This window comes from Triticum aestivum, chromosome 6B, assembly GCF_018294505.1.
Source record: "Triticum aestivum cultivar Chinese Spring chromosome 6B, IWGSC CS RefSeq v2.1, whole genome shotgun sequence".
Taxonomy (NCBI): domain Eukaryota; kingdom Viridiplantae; phylum Streptophyta; class Magnoliopsida; order Poales; family Poaceae; genus Triticum; species Triticum aestivum.
Window position 1 is genome coordinate 725,704,643 of NC_057810.1, and position 24,894 is coordinate 725,729,536.

Here is a 24,894-nt window from a genome sequence, read left to right on the forward strand (position 1 = left end):
TGCCTTATCAGATAAAACATTGAATCTTCCGAATCCACATTCTAGGTGACAAAAGTCACTCCACCCACAAGCTTGATGATACTGGTGGTCATGAGCAGGGCCGCTTGCCGTGCCCTCACCCCTATGCACATCATCTAAAACCAGAGCACCCATACAGCCGACCCATCGGCATGGGAAGGGATCTAGAAAACGGCTATAGCGCCACCACTCTGCGCCCGCCCATTATCATGAGTTCGCCGCTGAGACCCGGCTAAACCACACTGGCGAGATAAGATCGAGAATTGCACAGACCCTCCTTCCTCTGGGCTAATTTATGCTCTAATTTATGTGGCCGTGATATAATCGTGCTCCTCTTTCAGTACGTAAACCACCGAGCATTATGAATTATTGTTCACTGGCCAGTAGGTTGAATCATGGTACTCGATCAACCGTGTGCCAAGCATTCTGTATTATTGTTCATCGATCAGTAGGTTGAATCATCGTACTCGACCAACCGCACGCCAAGCATTCTGTATTATTGTTCATCAATCAGTGGGTTGAATCATCGTACTCGGTTAGAAGGGAGAGAGAGGATTGGTGGAATAGTCTGTTCGTTGTATTGCTTGAGCCTCATGGGCATATATATAGGAGTACATGATCTACTTGGAGTACAAGGCAAGCCAGAATATTTCCTAGTCTAACCTATGTTTCCTAATACAATCACGTTACTCAACATCCCCTCGCAGTCACAACGGTAGCGACGCAGACGGTGAGACTGGAGAAGAATCCGAAGGCAAGCCGAGGGACACCCCCACAGTCGTAACAGTCGACGCATCGCGGAGTCGTGGCTGGAGTGGAAATCAACGAGGTTGCTCAAGCAGGCGGTAGCCCTTTGTGCCGTTTGTCGATGTAGCCGAGAACGTGGGTGGTGGAGCCGTGGTCGAGGTAGCCGTGCGAAGAATGCCGTGGTCGATGTCGAGTCGGGGTAGCCGGCGTCGAGGAAGTCACGGTGGAGCCGCGGGCGCAAGGAGGCGCTGAGTTAGTCATGGGCGCAGTGGTGTCGAAGTAGTGGTGCGCCAGGAAGGAGATGATGTTGACGACACATCGCGCCGGGGTTGCCAACCCCGGGGACACATAGTAGACGAATGCACGCGCGCCAAAGGAGGTGGTGCGGCGCATGCCATGGGAAGTCGACGCGCAGGGACGGCGGTGGACCGCGGGCCGTGGCGCTACGGCCCGAAGGGGCGACGCAGCGGCGGCGTGCAGGTCCGGGCGATGACGGAAGACCTCGGGACGGTCGCAGGAACCGTGGAACGCGTGCCACGCTCGCTACGGCCCGACGGGGTGACGCAACGGCGGCGCGAGGGTCGGTGCAGCCACGGGGACGGCCTGGAGCGGATGGCCTCGGGGCGGCGGTAGACCGCGGGCCGCGGCACTACGGCCCGAAGGGGCGACACAGCGGTGATGCGGGTCGGTGCAGCAGGGAGAAGAACCACGGGGCGGCGGCGCTGCGGCCCGACGGGGCGACGCAGCGGCAGCCCGTTGCTCGATCGGCGGAGGGGCGCGCTGAACTCGGAGACGATCTTCACGGGACCTACGGAGGCACGCGTAACTGACGGGCCAGGTTGGTCGCGCGGCGTAGATGAGGCGGATCACGGCGGCGAGCGGGTGATCAAGCCGATCACGCGCGAGGTCGGGGACGCCGCTCGGTGGAGACGGGGTGGTGGCGGAGTCCGAGATGAAGCCGGCGACGGTGGGCAACAGGGCGGCTATGATTGGCCACCGCATGGCGCAAGGCCGCCGGGTCGGGTGATGCAGGAGTCCCGGTCGGAGCAGGGCGGTGACGGCCGGCGCAGGGCGACGGGCGGGCCGGCGCGCGGACGACGGCCTTGAGGGCTGCCTGTCACGCGAGGCCGTGGGTCAGTGAAGTAGCTGTCCGGTCGCGCCGATGTCGGAGTAGAGGCGCGAGGTGTTGACGGCGGCGGCGGGCGACGCAAACAATCTTAGATCGGAAAACCAAAAAGTAAACACCGATCAAAACGACCGGCGAGAGAGCGAAAAACCCGAAGCAAGGGCTCGGGAAAAAGACTCTCTGGGGCAGCCGGCCAACACGGCCGGCGGACGAACCCTAGGTACGGGCGGCACGGCCCCCGGCGACGGTCATGGAGGCCGACCGCCCCGGGGGTGGCGCGCAGGTGCGGAAACAGTGGCGGCTAGGGTTTAGGATCGACTTGTGATAGATACCATGTTAGAAAGGAGAGAGAGGGTTGGTGGAATAGTCTGTTCGTTGTATTGCTTGAGCCTCATGGGCATATATATAGAAGTACATGATCTACTTGGAGTATAAGGCAAGCCAGAATATTTCCTAGTCTAACCTATGTTTTTTTTTTAAATCACTAACCTATGTTTTCTAATACAATCACGTTACTCAACATACTCGATCAACCCGCGCCAGTCTGCATTATTGTTAGTCGATCAGTGGGTTGAATCATGGTACTGGATCAACAGCTGGCCGTGCATTCTGCATTATCATTCATCCACCAGTTGGGAGTAGTAATTTGCAGATCAAAAGGGAAAAGTAACGCAAGTCCATCGAACATATTGTCCTATAAATAGGCCAAATCGCATCCTGACTAACCACAACACAAGCCAGCAGAGCCAGCCTTTTGCTGGTAGTATAGAAACCAAAAAAAAAAAAAAATGGCTTCTACCACCAGCAACCGTGGTGGAAGGACCCTGCGTGCCCTGCTCATCCCCTTGTTCGCGACTAGCCACATCGAGCCATTCACCGAGCTCGCCATTCGCCTCGCCGCATCTAGGCGAAACGCCGTTGTGAGACCAACCATCGCAGTCACGCCGGCGAATGTCTCTGTCGTCCAGTCCATGCTGGAGCGACGACTACAGGCCGGGGCATAATCCAGCAGCTATCAAGATCGTTACTTATCCGTTCCCAGAGGTGGACGACCTCCCGAAGGGTGTCGAGAACCTCGGAAAGGCATCCACACCGGCTGAATCATTGCGCATCAACCTCGCTGCCCTAAGCGATGCCCTGATGCGCCCGCCACAGGAGACGCTCATCCGGGCGCTGTCCCCGGACGCGATCTTCACCGACATGCACTTCACCTGGAGCTCCGATATCGCTAACGAGCTCGGTGTGCCATGTGTCGCGTTCAATGTCATGGGCGCCTTCCCCATGCTCGTCGTGCACCACCTTATCATCGATGACGTTGCCGTCGACGATAATGATGTCACAACAGTCCCTCGGTTTCCGTTCCCTCATATACGGACCCCGAGGACCGAGCTGCCGGACATCTTGAGGAGTCGAAACTATGACGCCGGCAACATGGTTCATTCGATGCAAGCCGACTGCTTTGGCGTCGCCATCAATACATTTTCGGACCTGGAGCGGCGGTACTGCAAGATGTACGTGCGCGAAGGGTACGTGAAGCGCGCATACTTTTTAGGGCCTCTCTCGCTGCAACTGCAACAGTCGTCACGGGCCGCCAAAGGTGTTGCCGACTCACGGTTCATCGACTGGCTTGGCACAAAGCCTAACCGTTCTGTGGTCTACTTGTCCTTCGGCACATGTGCCCACATATCGGATGCGCAGCTGGACGAGCTTGCTCTTGGGCTGGAGGCCTCAAGACGGTCGTTCATGTGGGTGGTCAGGGCGGCCGAGAAGTGGGATCCACCGAAAGGGTGGGAGAAGCGTGTTGGAGACCGGGGGCTCATCGTCAGAGTGTGGGCCCCACAAATGGCTATACTAGCGCACTCGGCAGTGGGTGCATTCGGGATGCAGTGTGGGTGGAACTCTGTCCTAGAGGCAGTGGCAGCTGGCGTGCCGATGCTCACATGGCCAAAGGTGTACGAGTAGTTCATTGTAAGATTGAAGCGTTCCTACTCCTCGATGAGGAGCCGCGTGGTATATATTGATATGAGGCAGGAACAGCCTCTGCCGTGGCGTACAAGACTTGCAACCCGATCGCTAGGATACAGGCTGTCGCTAGGAGAGGAGATAGATACGAGAGGGATACAAATGAGAGACCGTTGAGATTACAATAGATGTTTATCTCTAATTCTAACACCCTTCCTTAATTTCAACTATCCTATATTAAGATTTTTCTTCAACTCCTCAAAAGGTTTGCTTGGTAGAGCTTTAGTAAAACCATCTGCAACTTGATCCTTGGAAGGAATGAACCGTATGTCCAACTTCTTCTCTGCAACCCTTTCTCGTACAAAATGAAAGTCAATCTCAATATGTTTTGTTCTGCCATGAAACACTGGATTTGCTGAGAGATAAGTGGCTTCCAAGTTGTCACACCACAAACATGACACACGATGCTGCTTGATTCCCAATTCACGAAGCAATGATTCTAACCAAATGATCTCAGCAGTTGCATTGGCTAGTGATTTGTATTCAGCCTCAGTACTTGATCTCGACACTGTAGCTTGTTTTCTGGCACTCCAAAAAATAAGACTAGAGCCAAAGAATACTGCAAATCCTCCAGTTGACTTTCTGTCATCACTGCATCCTGCCCAGTCAGCATCAGAGAAAGCATTGACAAGGGTGGAATTAGAACGTCTGAACTGAAGGCCCAAGCTCACAGTGTGTTTTATATACCGTACAATTCTTTTAACAGCTGTCCAATGTACAGTAGTAGGTGCATGTAGATACTGACAAACCTTATTAACAGCAAAGGATATATCCGGTCTTGTCAGTGTCAGATACTGTAGAGCCCCTACTGCACTCCTGTATTTTGTACTTTCTTCTTCCTTGAGCGGTTCTCCTTCAAAGGCTGAAAGTTTTTCTGAAGAAGATAATGGTGTGGGTGAAGGCTTACAATCCTTCATCCCCATGCGAACAAGAAGTTCAGTAGCATATTTCTCTTGATTAAGTACTATGCCATCTTGAATCTTCTTGACTTCAATACCTAGAAAGAAGTGTAGATCACCCAGATCTTTCAAAGCAAACTCTGAACTTAGATCATGCAAGAGAGCATTAGTAGCACTTTGTGAAGAACTCGCAACTATAATGTCATCAACATATATCAATACAAATATAGTTGTATTTGCCTTGTTATAAATGAAAAGTGAAGTATCAGCTTTGGATGCAGCAAAACCCAAACGCCTTAACTGAGAGCTTAACCTTGAGTACCAAGCTCTCGGTGCTTGTTTCAAACCATAAAGTGCCTTGTCAAGTTTGCAAACATAATGAGGTGTCCGTTTTTCTGCATACCCAGGTGGTTGTCTCATGTAAACCTCCTCTTCCAGAACACCATGCAAAAACGCGTTCTGAACATCTAGCTGTCTTAAGCTCCATCCCCTGGAAACAGCAATAGCTAACACAAGCCTAATAGTTGCAGCTTTAACAACAGGACTAAAGGTATCTTCATAGTCTAAATCATAACGTTGCTTGAAGCCTATAACGCACAACATACCATATCGTATAGTGCCATCAGTTCGAATTTTTGGATTTAGTATACCTTTTTGCAGTCGAGTTGAAACACATGACGCTGGTTGCGGTGGAACATGGAGTGCAGCCCGTTGTACAGGAGGTGGTGTAGAGAACCCAGCCACAGACGATCCTGGAGAGCCTCTGGATCCGCTTTCCACAGCAGATCCCGTAACCTGTGGTGTGGCTAAGGGAGTAACCGCATCCAGCCTGGAGCCGCCCCCAGAAGATCCTGGAGAGCCGCCCTGCACATGCATGTGGGGCTCCGATCCCGAGCCAGATCCCGCAGTCGCTGCCGGGCTGGTCGCTGTGCACGCACGCGCGGTGCCTGCATGCAGGGGCGTGGCACCCGCTGATTGGGGCGGCTCAGCTCTGCCCGGCGCGTGATCCCGAGCGGATCTGTGCGCGCGATCCAAGGAGGACTGACGCACAGGAGTTCCAGGAGACAGCTGATCATCCTCGTGCTCCGCGCCAGCTTCGTCCAGTTCTGGCGCATGAAATATAGGGTCATTTTCTTCAAAAAATTGATCATTTTCTGCATCATTTTCCTCCGCATTTTCTGCATATCCCTGCACATGAGGAAGCACAGTACGAGTACTAGTAGGATTATCAGTTGAGTTAGTACAATCGTCGCCCCCATGATCAAGTTTTTGGAGATTTGATGGAAGGAGGAGAATTTCTTTCCTAAGGAGAGCTTCGGCATTTGGATGCAAAGATTCAAAAGGATATACTGACTCATCGAATACAACATCTCGAGATATATAAACCCTTCCTGTGGACACATCCAGACACTTGACTCCTTTATGAATGGGACTATAACCAAGAAATACACATTTCTTTGAACGAAAAGCAAGTTTGCGTGTATTGTATGGACGAAGGTTGGGCCAGCAAGCACAACCAAAAACACGAAGCGATTTATAATCAGGAGTAGTGCCAAAAAGACGTGTGATGGGAGTATCAAAATCAATGACTTTGCTAGGAAGCAAATTTATGAGATATGTGGCAGTCAAGAATGCCTCATTCCAGAATTTGAGTGGCATGGATGCATTTGCTAGTAGAGCTAATCCAACTTCAACAACATGGCGATGTTTTCTCTCGGCAGAACCATTCTGTTGGTGTGCGTGAGGACAGGAAACATGGTGTGAAATACCAAGTTGCTGAAAAAATAGGTTCAGTTTCTTGTATTCACCTCCCCAGTCGGTTTGCATGGCAATGATCTTAGTGTTAAGTTTTCGTTCAACAAGATTTTGAAAGTTCTTGAAAACTTGAAACACTTCAGATCGTTTCTTGAGAAGATAGATCCAAGTAAATTTGCTATAATCATCAATGAAGCTTACATAGTATGAATGTCTACCAACAGAACTAGGGGCTGGCCCCCAAACATCTAAGAATACAAGCTGTAAGGGTGCAGTGGAAATACTGGTAGATATAGGGTATGGTAGTTGATGACTTTTAGCTTGCTGACATGGATCACACACAGACTCAATGCTAGACTCATGACTATGGGGAAGTTTATTTTTACTAAGAACAAACTTAACAATGACTGACGAGGGATGACCTAATCTGCTATGCCACTTTGCTGAAGAAGGCTTAACAGCAACAAAAGCATGTTTATTTGACGATGACGATGATGAAGATATGAGTGGGTAGAGGCCACCCACGCACTTGCCCCTAAGAAGTACCCTCCTCGTGTCCAAATCCTTTACCAAAAAGAAATAAGGATAGAATTCAATGAGAACACGATTATCACGGGTAAAACGATGAACAGAAAGAAGATTCTTTGATGTTTCAGGCACGTATAAGACTCGTTTTATATGCAAATTTTTCATGGGGGTTTTGACAATTGAACTACCAACATGAGTAATTTCCATACCAGAACCACTCGCAGTGTGTACTTGATCGCCCCCACGGTATTTGTCTCTGATCGTCAGCTTGTTGAGCTCCCCCTTTGATGTGATTTGTAGCTCCGATATCCGCGTGCCAGTTTGTGTCGATGCCGTAGGAGTCGGTGACAGCATTGGCCTCCTTCTCCTCGTACTCGTCGTCTTCATAGCGATCCCAACACTCGCGGGTGCCCCCACGATGATGCTTGAGGCAGATTTGGCACTCGGGATAGTCCCGATGCGGTTGGCGTTGCTGCTGTTGGGGTTGTGGACAACCCCCGCGCGCTCCTCTGTTGCCGCTGCTTGGAGCAGAAGGAGATCGTCTCCCTCGTCCACGGCCTCTGGTGCCGCGTGCACGCCCCCGAGGCTTGTACTGGCCGCGCCCACGGTAGGCCAGATTGGCGGATGTGTGGAAGCCGCCTTCACCACCATCACCTAGCATCTCTAGGCGCTGGTCGAAGGCAGCGATCTGAGCAAACAACTCGTCGACGGTGATGACGGACTTGACAGCGCCGATGGCCGCCACAACTGGATCGTAGTCCCGATCCAGTCCAGCGAGCACGTAATCAACCATCTCAGGATCTGAAACGGGGCGCCCTGCAGCCGCAAGTTCATCCCCAAGACTCTTCATCTTGGAGATAAAGGAGGTACTGGACATGTTGCCCTTCTTCGTTGTGGTGATGGCTATTCTCAGGTTTGTAATCCTGGATTGAGATTGCGATGCAAAGAGGGTAGTGATGCCAGTCCATAAATCATAAGTGTGTTCCTTACCAACAAATTGGGCGAGGACTTCTTTGGAGAGGGAGTTCAGCAAGAAACCAAGAACTTGTTGATCCTTCGATAGCCATGGTGAGTATAGTGGGTTCGGCACCATTGTTGTGGTCTTGTCCGACTGCTGCTGCTCCACCATTGGAGGGGGTGCGGCGTCGGTTCCATCCAGGAGCCCTATGACCTGCGCTCCTCGCAGGCCGGGCATAACCTGGGCCTTCCACAAGAGGTAATTCCCCTTGGTGAGCTTCTCGGCTGGTGGAGATCCGAGGTTGAGGACGGCTGGTGAGGAAGACGACATGGCGATGGAGATGAGTTCTCGAAGCTAGATTGGGAAGAGAATTGGCTCTGTATACCATGTAAGATTGAAGCGTTCCTACTCCTCGATGAGGAGCCGCGTGGTATATATTGATATGAGGCAGGAACAGCCTCTGCCGTGGCGTACAAGACTTGCAACCCGATCGCTAGGATACAGGCTGTCGCTAGGAGAGGAGATAGATACGAGAGGGATACAAATGAGAGACCGTTGAGATTACAATAGATGTTTATCTCTAATTCTAACATTCATCACCGAGAGGCTAATCACAGAGGTATTAGGGATCGGTCAGCGGCTCTGGCCGCATGGAGCCGGCTTACGAAGTGAGAATTACCGAAAACATGAGGTAATCCCGGCCGATGATGTGGGGCGGGCATTGATCACATTCAAGAGTCTGGGAGGACTAGGGGACATGGCGAGGAACAAGGTTATGGACCTTGCATCCAGGTCTCATGAAGCCATGGCAGAAGACACCGTGATTGGCACCGTCTGGTTGATGATCTCATGGCAGCAAGAGGAGCCAAGGGATCTCGCCTCTAAGTACTTGCTTGTCACGATCTCCATCATTATCGGTGTCATTCCTTATGTCACTTTCAGTTTACTCCCTTTTTCGGAGATGGAATCGTGGACGTATATGTTATTCATGCGCGTAACACTTGCTTTATTATTTTTTTCTTTGCGCCAAGAAATAAGGCGTACTTGGCAGCACTCGTCCAAGTGAACCCGTAGCTCCCCGCTGAGAACCACATGATCTACGGGTCCATCATGGACGAGCGGAATTCCGAGGGCATCCGCGAGATGCTGGTCCGCCTCATTGAGATGTTTCTTGATGAGCTAGCCAAGAAAGGCATCGGTGGGATGCTGGACCGCCAGTGCCGACGACGATGGCTGCTCCGCTTGGAGGGTGGGCGGTTAGAGATCCCCACCCGCCCTGACTCCACAATGACCAGCTTCACGGATTACCACTTGGATTAGAGCTCCATTCTCGGAGTTGTCTAGCTAGATAGTTTGATGTCGATGTAGGGACGAAGTTATGTAGCTGGTGAGGTCGACTCGAATGACAACTTTTGATGCTTTTGGGTGTATTAATCATGAATGCTTATGTTGCTTAAGTTTTTCTCAATCCTTGCACATACTTCAAATCCTGTAATTCTTCCATTGTTGATGAAGTGGGGTACGTGGTGTAGTCAGGTAGATATTCAGGAGTCTACGATTCATGGCAAGCATGCCATGAACAAGTGAGTCGTGACAAAGACAGTTGTTGCGAAGTGTTTAATACTAGGGAGGAGGCAGAGGATGATTACTCCAAGTATGTGCTCAAAGAGAAGAGAAATCATGAAGTAGGCAAGGGTGCTTATCAGAGCAGGTGGAGTGAGCTGAAGAACTTGATAATCTTTGTCCAGTTCATCCAAATTATGGTGTTGCATTTATCGTCTCATCATATGTAACATAAATTGGTCACATTTGGGGTTCAGCGAGTACTTGTCACTTGTTATGATGCTTGTGTGGACCACATATGATGCTTTGGTGAGCTTATAATGAATGTATGTGATTTTCCTATGACGTGATACTATTTGTAATCTTTCTGATGCAGAGGCTGGGGTAACCCCCTTTTCGAAAGGAAAAAAAATTGTGATATGCAGGCAGTGATATAATTTCTATATGTGTTTAGCTCAGGGCAATGAAAGAACAAATTAAAAAAAAACAGCTGGCAGAAGCTTTGCCGAGTACTGCATTCCGCAAAAGGGCGTTGCCGAGAACCAAGCTCGGCAAAGGTGCCACGCGTCAGGCTCTGGTTACTCAGTCGGCTTTCCCGAGTGGGAAAGAAAGGATCTCAGGCTCTCAGAAAAGCAGGGGGCGCTCTGCAAAATGACGTTTACCTGAAGGGTTCAGGCTAAATACGCTTGGCCGAGATCTGAACTCTGCAAACTCTCTGCCAAGATGGAATAGGCTTTTGAACTCGGCATTGCAGTTTTTTCGACAAAGGGTGGATTTTATTAGCTCAAAAGAAAGCATCAAGAAGATACAAACACAAAGAGCACACACCCGGCCTCTGCATAGCTAAAATGCACACAGCCAAAATAAACACACGCTCATAAAAACACACCGGCAAATGGCAAAGTCATATAAGACCAAAGCTATGCTCTAGCGAGAAAAAAAAAACTCGATCTAATCCATGATCGGCAAACTACAACCACGACCATATCTGCACCAACAATCTCATGACACCACATGGTTGACGATGTTCTTCAACAGGAACGCCTTCAGGAAGGGAGCGACAGTCAATCGCCGCCGTCACCGGATCCAACCATCCAAGGCCAGAATCTAGGTTTTCAGCCTGAAGAACTTGTCCAAACATATCCGAGCAATGCCTTCAACAAGGTAACGACATGAAAACATCACCATTTTTTCTAGAATACGCACTAGTGTGTGTATCATGCATTACAGAAGGAGGGGGGGGAGCGCCCCATCCACCAAGTTCAGAAATTACATGTGGTTACAATTGAGCACTCCACCCAAACGCTGGCTAGCCCCACCTGAACTGCCCTGGTCTAACTACTCGCACCATCCCACCTAGAAAGCATCGACAGGAATAAGGCCATGTCATGCTTGAACAAGCCAGCTCGCGACCAAGCTCTGCCTTCCGTCTCAATGCGCGTGATCACCACTGTCGTCGAAGGGGAGGCACCCTCAAACACAATCTTGTTCCTATGCTTCCACGGCTCCCACAGGCACAGAGAGAACACGGTGGTGACATACCTTTGGTGGGCCCTCGGAGGTGAGCACGCCGTGAACCAACCGATTATCGCGTCCTCCTGGCCAGGCACCCAATCCAGCCTGCCGAGTGCCGCGAGCACAACGGCCCACACCACGCGGGCGAAGACGCAAGTTAGCATGATGTGGTTGATCGTCTCTTCACCCTGATCGCAAAATGGGCAGGCCGCCTAATGTGGCAACCCTCGCCGCGCCAACCTGTCTGATGTCCAGCATCGGTTTCGGGCCACCAGCCAGTTGAAGAAACGACATTGGAGGGGAGCCTTGGATTTCCAAGACATAGCGGTATAAGCTGCCCGTTTGAGACCCCAGAATCTTGCCGCGTACGCCGACCTGGCCGAGTACTGACCAGAGTCCTCCCAAGCCCACCTGACAGAGTCACGCACACTGGGTGTGACCTGGACCATGGCCGTCGCCGACCACAAAGCCAGGTACTCCCGGAGAGTGACCTCGTCCATGTCCAGACCGATGCAAGTAGCCCAGCTACCATCCTCTAGCGCCTACGCTACCGTCATAGCCTTCTTCATCCTCTGAGGAACGCGCTTGTACAACCCCGGCACGATCTCCTGGGCCCTAAAACCACCGATCCACCTATCCTGCCAGAATATTGCTTGCTGGCCATCACCGATCATAGTGTGCGTTGCAGCCTGAAACATCCTCCCGGCTTCCTTAGAAACCCTAATATCCATCCCTCTCCATGGCCTTTGCTCATCAAGTTTCTGCAGCCAGGGCCACCTCGCCTGTAGGGCAACATTCGGCCACTGGAGGTCAGGGACACCCAGTCCACCAACCCACTTTGGAGTGCACACAGCTTTCCACACTACCCTGCATTGGCCACCCCCAGCTTCCGATGCTCCCGCCCAAAGAAACCCACGACAGATCTTGTTGATTGCCTTGATTGTCTTCAGTGGAATCTGAAGAGCAAGCATTGCATGTAGCAGGATGGCGCACAGGGCCACTTTCACCAGCACCAGCCTGCTGCTTGGCGGCAGCGGTGCTCCCCTCCAAGAAGGCAGCTTTCTCGCCACCTAGACTACCAGATCATCGAGCTGCCTCGTCGTCAGCTTCCTCAAGCTTAGCGGCAAGCCCAGGTAACGGCATGGGAAGGACCCCACAGGACAGCCAAGCGTGTCAGCAATTTGGTCCACCTGTTCCTCAGAGCACCTGATAGGCATCGCGCAAGTCTTCGCTCTGTTAACCCGCAGCCCCGAGGTTCCCGCAAAGGAGCCAAGAATGGTACTACATAGAAGTAGATCCTGGGCCTCCGGTTTCAGGAAAAGCATCACATCATCTACGAAGATCGACACCCGCTGGTTTGGGGCCCCCACCAACGGCGAGAGCAGGTCCTGGCTATCCACCATGGCAAACAACCGCTGGAGTGGCTCCATCATTAAGATGAACATCATAGGGGATAGCGGGTCGCCCTGCCTAAACTCCTTTCTATTCGTGATTGGGGCCCCAGGCTCGCCATTGACTAGGATCCGGGTTGAGGCAGTGTTGAACAGGCCAGCAATCCACGAAATCCATCGCCTACCAAAACCGAGGGCTCGCAGGACTTCAGTGCAAAGGGCCAAATCACCGAATCAAAGGCTTTAGATATATCCAGTTTAATCATCACAGCCGGCAGCTTGAGAGAGTGTAACTTCCTAGCCATACCCTGCACCATCATAAAGTTATCATGGATGGCCCTCCCTCTGACGAATGCACTCTGATGCAATCCAACAAGCTTTGGCAGATCGTCCGTAACTCTCAAAGATAGGACTTTGTCAACAATCTTCACTGCCCCATGGACTAAGCTAACAGGCCGGAAGTCCTTTAGCTCCTCCGCCCCATCCACCTTTGGAAGCAATGTCACGAGGGCTTTGTTGATCGCATGTATTCCTCTCATGTCACCCCAATAGAAACGCTCACCATTGCCAGGTATAAATAGACCTAGGCTTTCACCCCAGAGTTCGAGACCGGGTGCTCGAGTGGCACCACCATTGACACCATTTTCGTGTTGTCGCCACCACTTTTTCACAATCGCAGTAGCTACATGCATGTGACTGCTTCAAAACATCAACTTTAAATGTTTCAAAAATTTCAGTAAAAAATGTGGATGCTTACAAGGAATGTGACTACAACCGCTAAACATATCAGATCCAAACTCGAAATGTACATTGAGAAACAAAAAAAGACAAATTCAGATGTAAATAGTGTCAAATGTTGCTTTTGTCTTTTTATGACACTATTCATGCTAGATTTCACATTTTCGTTTCTCTATTTTCATTTAGAGCTTAGATCTGATTTTTTTTAGGACTTGTAGTTACATTTCTTGTGAATATTCATAAAAAATTAGAACCTTTTGAAACATTTAAAATTAATTTTTTTGAAGTTGGAGTATGGGGTTACCTGATATTTTCCCAAACGAGCCGTCATCGACATCTTTTGCTGTCTACCTCCGAGAAATGCCAGCCGCGCTTGTGTTTGCAGGTGCAGCTCCGACGCTTTCTTCAGTGACCCGTACAGCAGCCGTGTGCTCTCTCCGTTGTCCAGTGCCTTCACGAAATACCTGCGTGATCCGAAGATTTCAATCCAAAAATATGCGACAGGTTCTCCTTCTATGGGAGCTGCAGCGTGACGACGAGTGTGAAGCCACAGTTTGTTATGCTCTGTGAAAAGAGAGTGAACCAATGCACGTACCAGCCATTCAGACACTGAGGTTATGACTGCCTCCTTCCGGACGAATATCTCGAGTACTGGTCCTATCAACCATCAAACAGGCCAACAAACTAATCACGCTCCAACTGAGACACCTATAAACCAAGGGTGTGGCTAGATCATAGTCGACTGAGATTTAACTAAGTCTCAGTCAAGTGACATAACATGTAAGAGACAAAAAGACTGATTTTTTTTTGCATGGATCTTAATGTAAGATCGCACGGATATAGCATCGACTGAGACTTAACGAAGTCTCAGTCGACTGAGACTTATCAAGGCTAATAAACCAATGACGGATCCATGGCTCCAAGACTACGCCCTCAAGAGGAAAACGACATCTGACGTCGTCGTCGTCCAATCCAGAGAAGGATCTTAGGCCTTCACCCAAAGCCTCGCATCCCAGACATCATCACCGCACGCTGGCCGCCAGGTCCAGCTAGCACATTAGCACAAGAGCATCTTCATTGGGTCCAAAAGGAGGCTCCCCATAGACGCTGCCGCTCACCACGAGCACCGACACTAAAGGAGGGGGATCGATCCATGCCGCTTCACCGGCACTACGGACCTCCACCCCGCCAGTCCCTGGGCTCCATGTCGCCAACAAATGCACATGAGGAGCAGCACCGAGCAGCCCAAATTCGCGTCCCTCCCCTCCACACCCCTGCCTCCTGCAGCTGCCAGCCGAAACAAAAAATGAATCACTGCCGTAGACCACATCTCCCGCTCACCGTCACCCAGGGCGACCTAAAACTTCATGCTATCGTGCACTAGCTAGTGCTTCCTGCCACCACGTGCCAGCCGAAGAGTTGCGCCGCCTCCGCCAGGTGAGCTTCGTCGGCCGGATCCTATGGTGGTGGCGAGACGAGGGAGGGGATGGGTGCGGAAAAAGTCGACGCTAGGTTTTCGCCCCCTGGATTGCCAGGGAGAGCAACGCGTGGGTCACGGGTCGCCCAACCCACTTCATCCGCCTTTCACGAAAATCGAAATCACTCTTACATTTATCTTTCCAATAGTTTTATTTTTTTAAGCACCAATTTGTGTAGTTGCTTTAGTATGATTTCTGTAGCAACGCATGTGGCATCGTCTAGTTAGAGATAAAAGAGGAGCCTCACTGCCTTAGCTTATGCTCTTTTGCTGTGTCGAAATGATGCACGCATCCTCATGATGCATCTTGCGTATGCCTTTTCTGGTGCCATGTATATAACTGAACAAGTTTATATGATGAACACCAATTATAAACACCTACCTAATGGATCGATCCAATGGCCGAGATGACTTGCACGTTCCAACTTGGGTTTGCTTACGATACACCAACCCAGATCAGCATTCAAATCGTTGGATGGCACATACCAATCATCTTACAATACTAGCATTGACTAGTGCAACTAGACCGCATCTTCTGAAAATGTGAAATGTTCTTCTCCAAATCAGTAACGTGCACAGAAGGTCGCATACGTGTGATGCGACTAAGAGGTAGTAGTGGGTACCGAAATCAGCTGTCAATTGGTTGAGCAACAATAGAGCCCGCCAACTTGAAGGTAAACTTCGTATTACCTATGGCAGAGTGACGAACGTTAGGAACGTCAGCGAGCATTGGTTGGCTGGCTGCAACTAGTGTGTCATCTTGGGAAATTACTTTCATGTGAAGCCTTGAGTAGAGACTCGACCTGCTCAAACTTGTGAACGTCAGGGCACGCTGATTGGTTGAGAGATAGTTGACATATTACAAATTGACATGTCTGGCGTAGCTCAACTAGGAGTATTTCATAATAGAGACAAGGAAAAATGGAGGTCGCTTTTTCGGTCTATAGGTAGCAATTTTTTTATGATATATATATCATCTTGCGTGTGACCTTTCGCATATTATTCTTGAGCATGCTCCTAGATAGACTAATTATGATGCCCATCATTTAGCGAAACTAGTTAGAAGTGAGGTGTGTGGGAAAATGGATGAAAGATCCATCCATAGAGATTGTTAATATTCTTGGAAAAGATAATATGGTGATAACCTTGCAATAAACAGTATTTTAAGATAAAAAAGGAGTGTTTCATAATGTTTTGTCCAGCTGGGTTCCAGCATACCACGTATGAAATAGTTCAACATTTTCGTTTGGGTACATGCCATACATAGGTCTCACACTACAGGAAAATCACACGTCATAATGTATCAACGCGTATGCCTAGTGCAAAAACATGTGTTCTCGATTTAGGGTCAGTTCTTTTGAGCGGCTTAAAAAAATAAGCCGCCTCTTCCCATCTTTTTCGATAAGCCGCCTTTTATATTCATTGGGGCTTCTAAACTAATTATGGGATTACTAATTCAGAAATCTCGGAAAAATTTAGAGGCGGCTTATTTTTTAAGCTGGGAGAGCCAGCTTATTTTTTAAGCCGCTCAAAAGAACTGGCCCTTACATCCAGATAAGACAAGGAAGAAACAAGAAACTCATGACAAACCTATGGTACTCGGCTTATGTCTAAGTATAAGCCTAGTGGGTCCACAGAAAAGTCTTCGGTTTACAAAAGGCCCTCGGCATATCACAAGAAGACATTCAGCTTAAACCCAATTCGCAGCAACGATCGTGGTCATGTGGTGATCATGGAGACTACAGACGTCAATGTCACAGAGCTAACTGTAAGCCAAGTACCGGATAAACGACATTCGGCTTACAATGTCCTATTTATTCATAACCTATTTCTTCGTGTAAAAAATTAGTTTTAATGTGGTCCATTTTATTTATATTTACTAATTAAGTTTTATCTATTTTCCATTTTTCTCACCCATTTTGTCTAAGTTAGTTTCATCGCCCTTTTGATGCATCAATTTTGCGGTCTATCTAATTTAATTATCACCATTTTGCCACTTTAAATGTTTGGAATATTGCATTGTCTCTTCACACCCCCTAGTGTATCCATATTAGGATCATATGCAAAAGGAAAAAAAATCCAAACCGATGGGTGGAAATCCTATGAACGCATGCAATTCTAAAGATGGAAGGTTCATGACTTAGAGTGCTGGTCCACCACTTCGAACCGACGAGAGGGAATTATATGAACGCATGAGCTCAAACATTGTCTGGTACGTCACCATGACGTACCAAGACACAAATCAAAAGTATTTCACCATGGTTAACCCCCTCTCATGGCCGGTCAAAACCCTAGACCATGCGGGCCAAGTAGACAGGTGTGTCATTCAAAACCGTGCGAGGGAGGGTCAGAACACCACCGCCACCTGCATGTGATCAAAAATATATATGAAAGGGTGGTGTGATGTTTAAATACTCAATACACAACTTTGATGTGGCCCCTGCCTCACAAACCGGACAAAACGGTGGGAATGTACAAGACGTAAAGTTCTACCCCCCCCCCCCCCAAACATCGAGCCAGCGGGAGGGAATTTTGTGAACGCATGCACTCACACTTCGCATGGCATGTCACTATGACCTACCCTATCACCAACCAAGAGGAAGTCACCATGGTTAACCCCCTCTCATGGCCAGTCAAAGCCCTAGACCATGCGGGCCAAGTAGACAGGTGTGTCATTCAAAACCGTGCGAGGGAGGGTCAGAACACCACCGCCACCTGCATGTGATCAAAAATATATATGAAAGGGTGGTGTGATGTTTAAATACTCAATACACAACTTTGATGTGCCCCCTGCCTCACAAACCGGACAAAACGGTGGGAATGTACAAGACGTAAAGTTCTACCCCCCCCCCCCAAACATCGAGGCAGCGGGAGGGAATTTTGTGAACGCATGCACTCACACTTCGCATGGCATGTCACTATGACCTACCCTATCACCAACCAAGAGGAAGTCACCATGGTTAACCCCCTCTCATGGCCAGTCAAAGCCCTAGACCATGCGGGCCAAGTAGACAGGTGTGTCATTCAAAACCGTGCGAGGGAGGGTCAGAACACCACCGCCACCTGCATGTGATCAAAAATATATATGAAAGGGTGGTGTGATGTTTAAATACTCAATACACAACTTTGATGTGCCCCCTGCCTCACAAACCGGACAAAACGGTGGGAATGTACAAGACGTAAAGTTCTACCCCCCCCCCCCCCCCCCCAAACATCGAGGCAGCGGGAGGGAATTTTGTGAACGCATGCACTCACACTTCGCATGGCATGTCACTATGACCTACCCTATCACCAACCAAGAGGAAGTCACCATGGTTAACCCCCTCTCATGGCCGGTCAAAGCCCTAGACCGTGCGGGCCAAGTAGGCAGGTTTGTCATTCAAAACCGTGCGAGGGAGGGTCAGAACACCACCGTCACCTGCATGTGATCAAAAATATATATGAAAGGGTGGTGTGATGTTTAAATACTCAATACACAGCTTTGATGTGGCCCCTGCCTCACAAACCGGACAAAACGGTGGGAATGTACAAGACGTAAAGTTCTACCCCCCCCCCCCACCCCCCCAAACATCGAGCCAGCGGGAGGGAATTTTGTGAACGCATGCACTCACACTTCGCATGGCATGTCACTATGACCTACCCTATCACCAACCTAGAGGAAGTCACCATGGTTTACCCCCTCTTGCTACAGGTCAACGCCCTAGACCGCGGGGGCCTGACTGGTGGGCGCATCATTGAAAACAGCACGAGGGAGGGTCAGAACACCACCCCTAACTGCATGTGACTCAAATATATGTATGGAAGTGTGGTTTTATGTTTAAATACCCAAGACACAACTTTGATGTGGCACCTGCCTTACAAACCCGACAGTCCGGCAGAAAGGTTCAAGAAGTAGAGTGATGGTCCCCCCACTTCGAGGCAGCGGGAGGGAATATTGGGAATGCATGCACTCAAATTTGATCTGGCACTATTATTTATCCTAACACAAACCAAGAGAAAATTACCATGGTGTACCCCTCTCGCTGCAGATCAATGCCCTAGACCGCGTGGGCCTCACGGATGACCGTGTCATCCAAAGCTGCACGATGGCAGGTCAGAACACCAACCCTCCTGCGTGTGGCCCAAATATATGTATGAAAGGGTGGCTTCATGTTTAAATACCCAAGGCACAATTTTGACGTGGCACCTGCGTCACAAACGAGACAGTCCAGATCAGCATTCAAATCGTTGGATGTCACATAGCAATCATCTCAAAATACTAATTGAGGTGCAACTTGATGGATTGCATCTTCTGAACTATTCTTCTCCGGTGCATAGGAGGTGGAGTGTGTGTGATTAAGAGGTATAGCAGTATAGTAGGTACCAAAAAAAGCTGTCAATTAGTGTGACTAGTTGTCTTGCGGGGATGAACATAACAATAGCTACTGGCTGTAGAAAATGCCCTACACCTTTGTTGACGTTGCTCCTTCCCACCATTCAACGAAGCCAACTTGGTTGGCTGCAACTTGCATGGCCTCGGTGAGCTTTGAATAGAAACATGATCTGCTGATTGGCTGAGAGATTCTTGACATCGCAAATTGGCATGTCTAGATATTTCAAATGGTTTCTCCAGCTGGGTTCCAGCACACTGCGTACGTACGTACAGAATAGTTCATCGTTTTATTTGGGTATATATATATAGGGTCTCACCCCTCAGCAGGTACCCATGCACTGATATAACGCCCCCTCCACAAGATTAACCGCCATCTGAAACTTGCCATCAGTACGCAGCACTGCAAAAGCAGGGCACTTTTGTACAGGTAACCCCCGTTTATCTTTAGTTTCCGAGCAGTTGTAGCATGCATGATACCTTTTATCTCCTCTTAGTTTCCTGGAAAGTATATTCTCAAGATTCCATCTAAAAGAAGTATCTTCTCAAGATTTAACAGTTGTGATATCCTTGGGAACGAGTAAGATCTAACAACTGAGCTCTGCTTATCTACAGTTACGAAGATCTAACGTTTATGATCTCTTTAGTTAATGTTAGCCCACCAAATTAAGGGTCAGATGATTTACTTTTCTTTGAAAACTTCTAGCATCTCTGTCTATTTTCTCTCTTTGTACAGTCCATTAAGTATATAAAATAGATAGATAGATTTTCCTATAAGAGCCTCTTTTTTTTTTCGCGAAATCTATAAGAGCCTCTTTAATCCTAAGGATTTTGAAAATATAGGAACATTCCCGCTAGTCCAGCTAGTGTGTGTTTGTGTGGTTGGCGTTTGTTGGGTCATTCAACGGCACACCATGCAGAGTGGTGCTTACGGTGTTCTGGAAATTAATGAAACGTCAAAGCTTTTGCTTCGTGTTTGAATTTACTTGTACTCTACTCATTTACTCAACTAAAATTCAGATATATCTAATGTGTTTTTTTACCAATAAACACAAAGGATAACACTCATGTATGTTTTCAAAATCCACCCAAGATAAAATCGAAATTAAGAAGCAAGACCATAGAGAAATAGACCTACAAAGTACAATTTCATGTACTTACAAAAAATCATGACATGTACTTTGCAAATAAAGTCGAAATTCATATTTGCAAATTTTCCCAACAACTAGACCACATATCACATAGGAAACTTATTTTCTTTTATTTTTTTGACATTTTCATCATTTTCTTTTATTTTTTTTTAAAACTGAAAAGGCGAGCCACCGGGGGGGGGGGGGGGGTAGAGTCTGAAAATGGGACCTTTAGTACCGGTTCGTGCCATGAACCGGTACTAATGCCTCAAACCCTATTAGTACCGGTTGGTGGCACGAACCGGGACTAAAGGTCTAACCCTTTAGTCCCGGTTGGTGCCACGAACCGAGACTAATGGGCATCACACCCTTTAGTCCCGGTTCGTGGCACCAACCGGGACTAAAAGGTCCAGACGAACCGGGACAAATGGCCCACGTGGCCCCTGGGCGCACGAACCGGGACTAATGCCCCCATTAGTCCCGGTTCTAGACTGAACCGGGACTAATGGGCTAACCCGGGGTGGACCAAATCCCTCTTTTCTACTAGTGTAAGTTTTTCCACCGTAGTTCAACTCAGTCCTACCCATTATATAGTTACTAAGCCTATGTTAAAAAAAGCCATGTTGAATCGGTGTGTGCAATATTAGATAGACATATAATAGAACATTGCGTCTGATTTGTTTGAGGTTTGTTGTACAACTTACCTATTTTTGTGGATCTCAGTGGAGCAACTAATAACATTTTGTAGTAGCACTAACAACCACTATAATAGTTTTTATCTAAGAAGAATAATCAATACCAAAATATACCTGGTCTTACCAAAGAGCGTATTTTTATGTTGTACAGATGGATGATGATCAAGCACGTGAACTGAGAGCTCTAGAACGCATACTGAGCGATCCAAGTGTGGAGCCAACCATGCTATCTTATGGGATACTGAAATACATTACAAATTCTTTTTCTAACGAGATTGGTTGTGGTGGGTTTGGAGTTGTGTACCAGGTATGGTTTTTTCTTGATTGTTTCACAAATGTTTAAATTTAAAAAACAAATCCCTGGTGGAGTGAAATACTACATATTAACACCATGAGGAAAACAGGGAGAGTTGGAAAACTGGGTAGTTGCTGTGAAGATCTCCAAGACACATAATTCTACTGGTAGGCAATTCCTAGATGAGATAAGGTGTTTAAAAAGTGCAAATCACAAGAATATAGTAAGATTTCTGGGCTATTGTTCTGATATACAAGAGGAAGTTAAGACATCCGATGGAGTACTTGTGCTGGCAGGGCATTATAAGAGGTTGCTCTGTTTCGAGTATGTTCCTAAAGGAAATATTCGACAGTATCTTCAACAAGGTATGGATAGCTTACATCTTCATTTATCTATTTGCAATCACTATAAAAATAACTACTAAATAGCTTTGGAATTATATCACTGAATAAATAGTTGATAAATATTCGCCTGGTGCCTACTTGTGGTTTGGGTACAATAGGGAGACGACTAATTATCTATTTATGAATTTGCTATGCAAAACTAACACGTACATTAATGAAGAATATATATATATTAGAAAGACTACATGATCCTTTGCTCTTGCAGAGAAACCTCATCAAGAGGACTGGCGAGCACGCTACAAAATGATTAGAGGAATTTGTCAAGGGTTGCACTATCTTCATGACAAGCAAATTATCCATCGTGACTTAAAACCTGAAAATGTTATGTTGGATGCTCAGATGGAACCAAAAATTACTGATTTTGGTTTGTCGAGATTCTTAGACCAAGGAATATCCACATTGGTTACTCAACACATAGCTGGAACATTGTAAGCAAACCTAGCATGGTGACATCTGTACTCGTTAAATTTGTTTTGTGCGGTGATACTTCAAATAAACTATCTTATCAATGCATGCAGGGGATATATTGCACCGGAAATAATTGATGAAGGAGAAGTATCACTAAAGTCAGACATATATGCTTTGGGTGTCATTATGGTAGAGCTACTATCCGGCATCAGCATGATAAATCTGATGAATGTAAGGATAAATTAGCTTTATATTCTAGTTTACGTCATTAAATTATGGAAAAATTTATTCATTGGTGCTGTCATTACATAGAAATAGAAGTTTTTTTCCTAGTTTGCATAATCTGCATTGTAAAATTTTGCCCACTACCTCTTTTGATGAATATATGAGTAAAATATTATAGAACTAGTATTATGAGCCGAATTCCGCCTATAAATAATGTTACCATTATCATCTGAAGAAATAAGGTACTTAATTAGTTGGTTTTCCTTACGTTTGAGGTTCGCCCATTTTCTTACAATTTAGTGTCATTTTAGCAATGCAAATTTAATTCAGAAAACTATCTCTACTTATCACCTAAATCACGCCATAACAAATGTGTCTGCAATATACATAAGTTGTGTGTTTCCATTTTATGTTCTAATAATTATGGTCAAGTGATCCTAATATTCAGTTGTAAACTTAATGAGCAGTGGGATAAATATATAGACACGAGCCTCCCACGAATGAGGGGGTGCACCGAACTAGCTCGAAACTGCATGGACCATGACAAACATAAGAGACCTACAATAGGTGAAGTTATTCGTGGCCTGGACAATCTGGAGAGCATGTTTCCATGGTCTTCCATAAGCCAGGTACATAAGATTAATTCAAAGGAGAGCTGTATTCTCTTGCCGAAGGTTTATATGTGAAATTCCAGCGTTACAACATCATGCATGATCCAGACCCCTAATTAACCTACTTAATTAGGAATCTTTTTTTGCGAGAATGCTGAATTATTATTATGATCAGATGTGATACTTGCAGGTATATATATTTCTGATTCGACCCGTCCATATATAATGAGCTTGTAGGTGTTTGCATACATGGCATGCACAGTTAATGATTATGTGCATGCATGTTAAACCCCATACGTACTATTTTTTCGGTGCAGGAGCTAAGTTATTTCCACTACATGTTTCATATGCATGACACTAGTTTAAGTTACTCTCCATTTTTTTTCCGTGGAGTAGCTAACATGCATGCTAGCCTCATACTGTACTATATTTTTCACTGTGAAGATGGTAACATAGACTATTGTCATATGTATGACATTAGTTTAAGGTATCCTCCGCTATAACTAGTACTCCCTCTGTAAACAAATATAAGTGTCTACTCCACTATTTTAGTGATCTAAACGCTCCTATATTTCTTTATGGAGGGAGTACATACTTCCCCACAAAAAGATGGTACATACTTGGCACTTATGCTTGAATTTTTCTTGAGAAACCGCAGAGTCGTCCTATGGGGCCGGAGAGCACCGTCGTCAAGCTACCATCGAGGTCATTAACTATTGCATGGGTTGAGAATCCCGAGTACTGGAGATGGATCTCACGCCGGGACTCGAGGTTCACCCGCCCATCTTTGAAATAAACTTTTCACGTCTTTCTCGGACGACAGATATATTAAACCTGATGCACCATTATTTGTTCTCCTCTCCATGGTACAAGCTCTGGCGAATGCGCGAAACTCCTGAGGGTGTGCTATCTGAAGGTCTCTCGGCTGATTGCACCCGAGGACCTACCTGCTGCCGCCACAAGCTACACGGCTTACCTCGTGTACAAGCGGGCTGGCAGCACCCTGGAAGGCACCGTGCAAACAGCGAGCACGCTCCATTTTGATAATATCATTGCCAGCAGCCAGGTTAGCCTACACCCCAAAGATCATGGCGCCAGTAGTGCCCAAGGTGTCACCCATCCTGTCACCAGGGGCGATGGGTGGCTGGAGCTTAGACTGGGGGAGTTCTCTAACGAGAAAGCGGTAACTGTACAGCTCCTCCATGAGGACGCCAACAAAGAGATGAGCGGCCTCATCATTGATGGCATGGAGGTCAGGAGGAGCCTGTAATGTAATGCATCCACATCACCAGATTGATCGTGTGCCACCTCTACTGTAATCCACGAACTGAATAATTAAGCCTAGCCAGCTAGGCAAACCCTGCATCGAATGTACTGTGTTGAAATGTCAAGTGAACTAGCAAAGTGGCCCGCGTAGTTTGCGCGGGAAGATTTCTTAATTTCTGCTCTGTGAATTCAATAAATGGTTTGCAATGTCTAGTTTTACATCGAGGATTTCCGGCAAAAGTGTTTTAAGTTTCGTTCCCTATATCTATACCTATACCTATACCTACCTACTAATAAAGAAAGGAGAATTTCTTTGATTTTTTCATCCGGTCACTGCCCAAAATAGTTTTTTTTTCTATCCTAGGTGCTACAAAAGAAAAACAAAATGGTTTGTTCAGAATTCCATACTATGGCCCAGCGAAGCCAACCCATTTATTTTCCTGCCCATGCAGCTAGGAAAACCCTATTTGCCGCACAGGGCAACAGATAGTCCGAGCTTCGAACAAGGCGTCCAAGACTTGGCCGGCCCGGTTTCCTTATTTCTGTGTGTTCTGTTTCTATTTGTCCTTTTCTGTTAATTTCTCTTTTTCTTTCATGTTTTTTCCTTCTTTCCCTTCCAAGTTTATTATTTTTTATTTTTTTGTAAAATCAAACTTTTCAAGAACTTTTAGAATTTTAATTTTTGTTTAAATTTTCGAAAAATGTTTAGAATTAAAAAAAAAACCATTTTTTAAGAAATGTTTAGAACTTCAAA

At 47.2% G+C, this 24,894-nt stretch overlaps 2 pseudogenes; both read left to right on the top strand.

Annotated features, from left to right (window-relative positions):
- Window positions 1–2,679: 2,679 nt before the first annotated feature.
- Window positions 2,680–8,938, top strand: LOC123135246 (UDP-glycosyltransferase 73C4-like; annotated as a pseudogene).
- Window positions 8,939–21,082: 12,144 nt separating this feature from the next.
- On the top strand, window positions 21,083–24,144 carry LOC123135247 (uncharacterized; annotated as a pseudogene).
- Window positions 24,145–24,894: the final 750 nt, after the last annotated feature.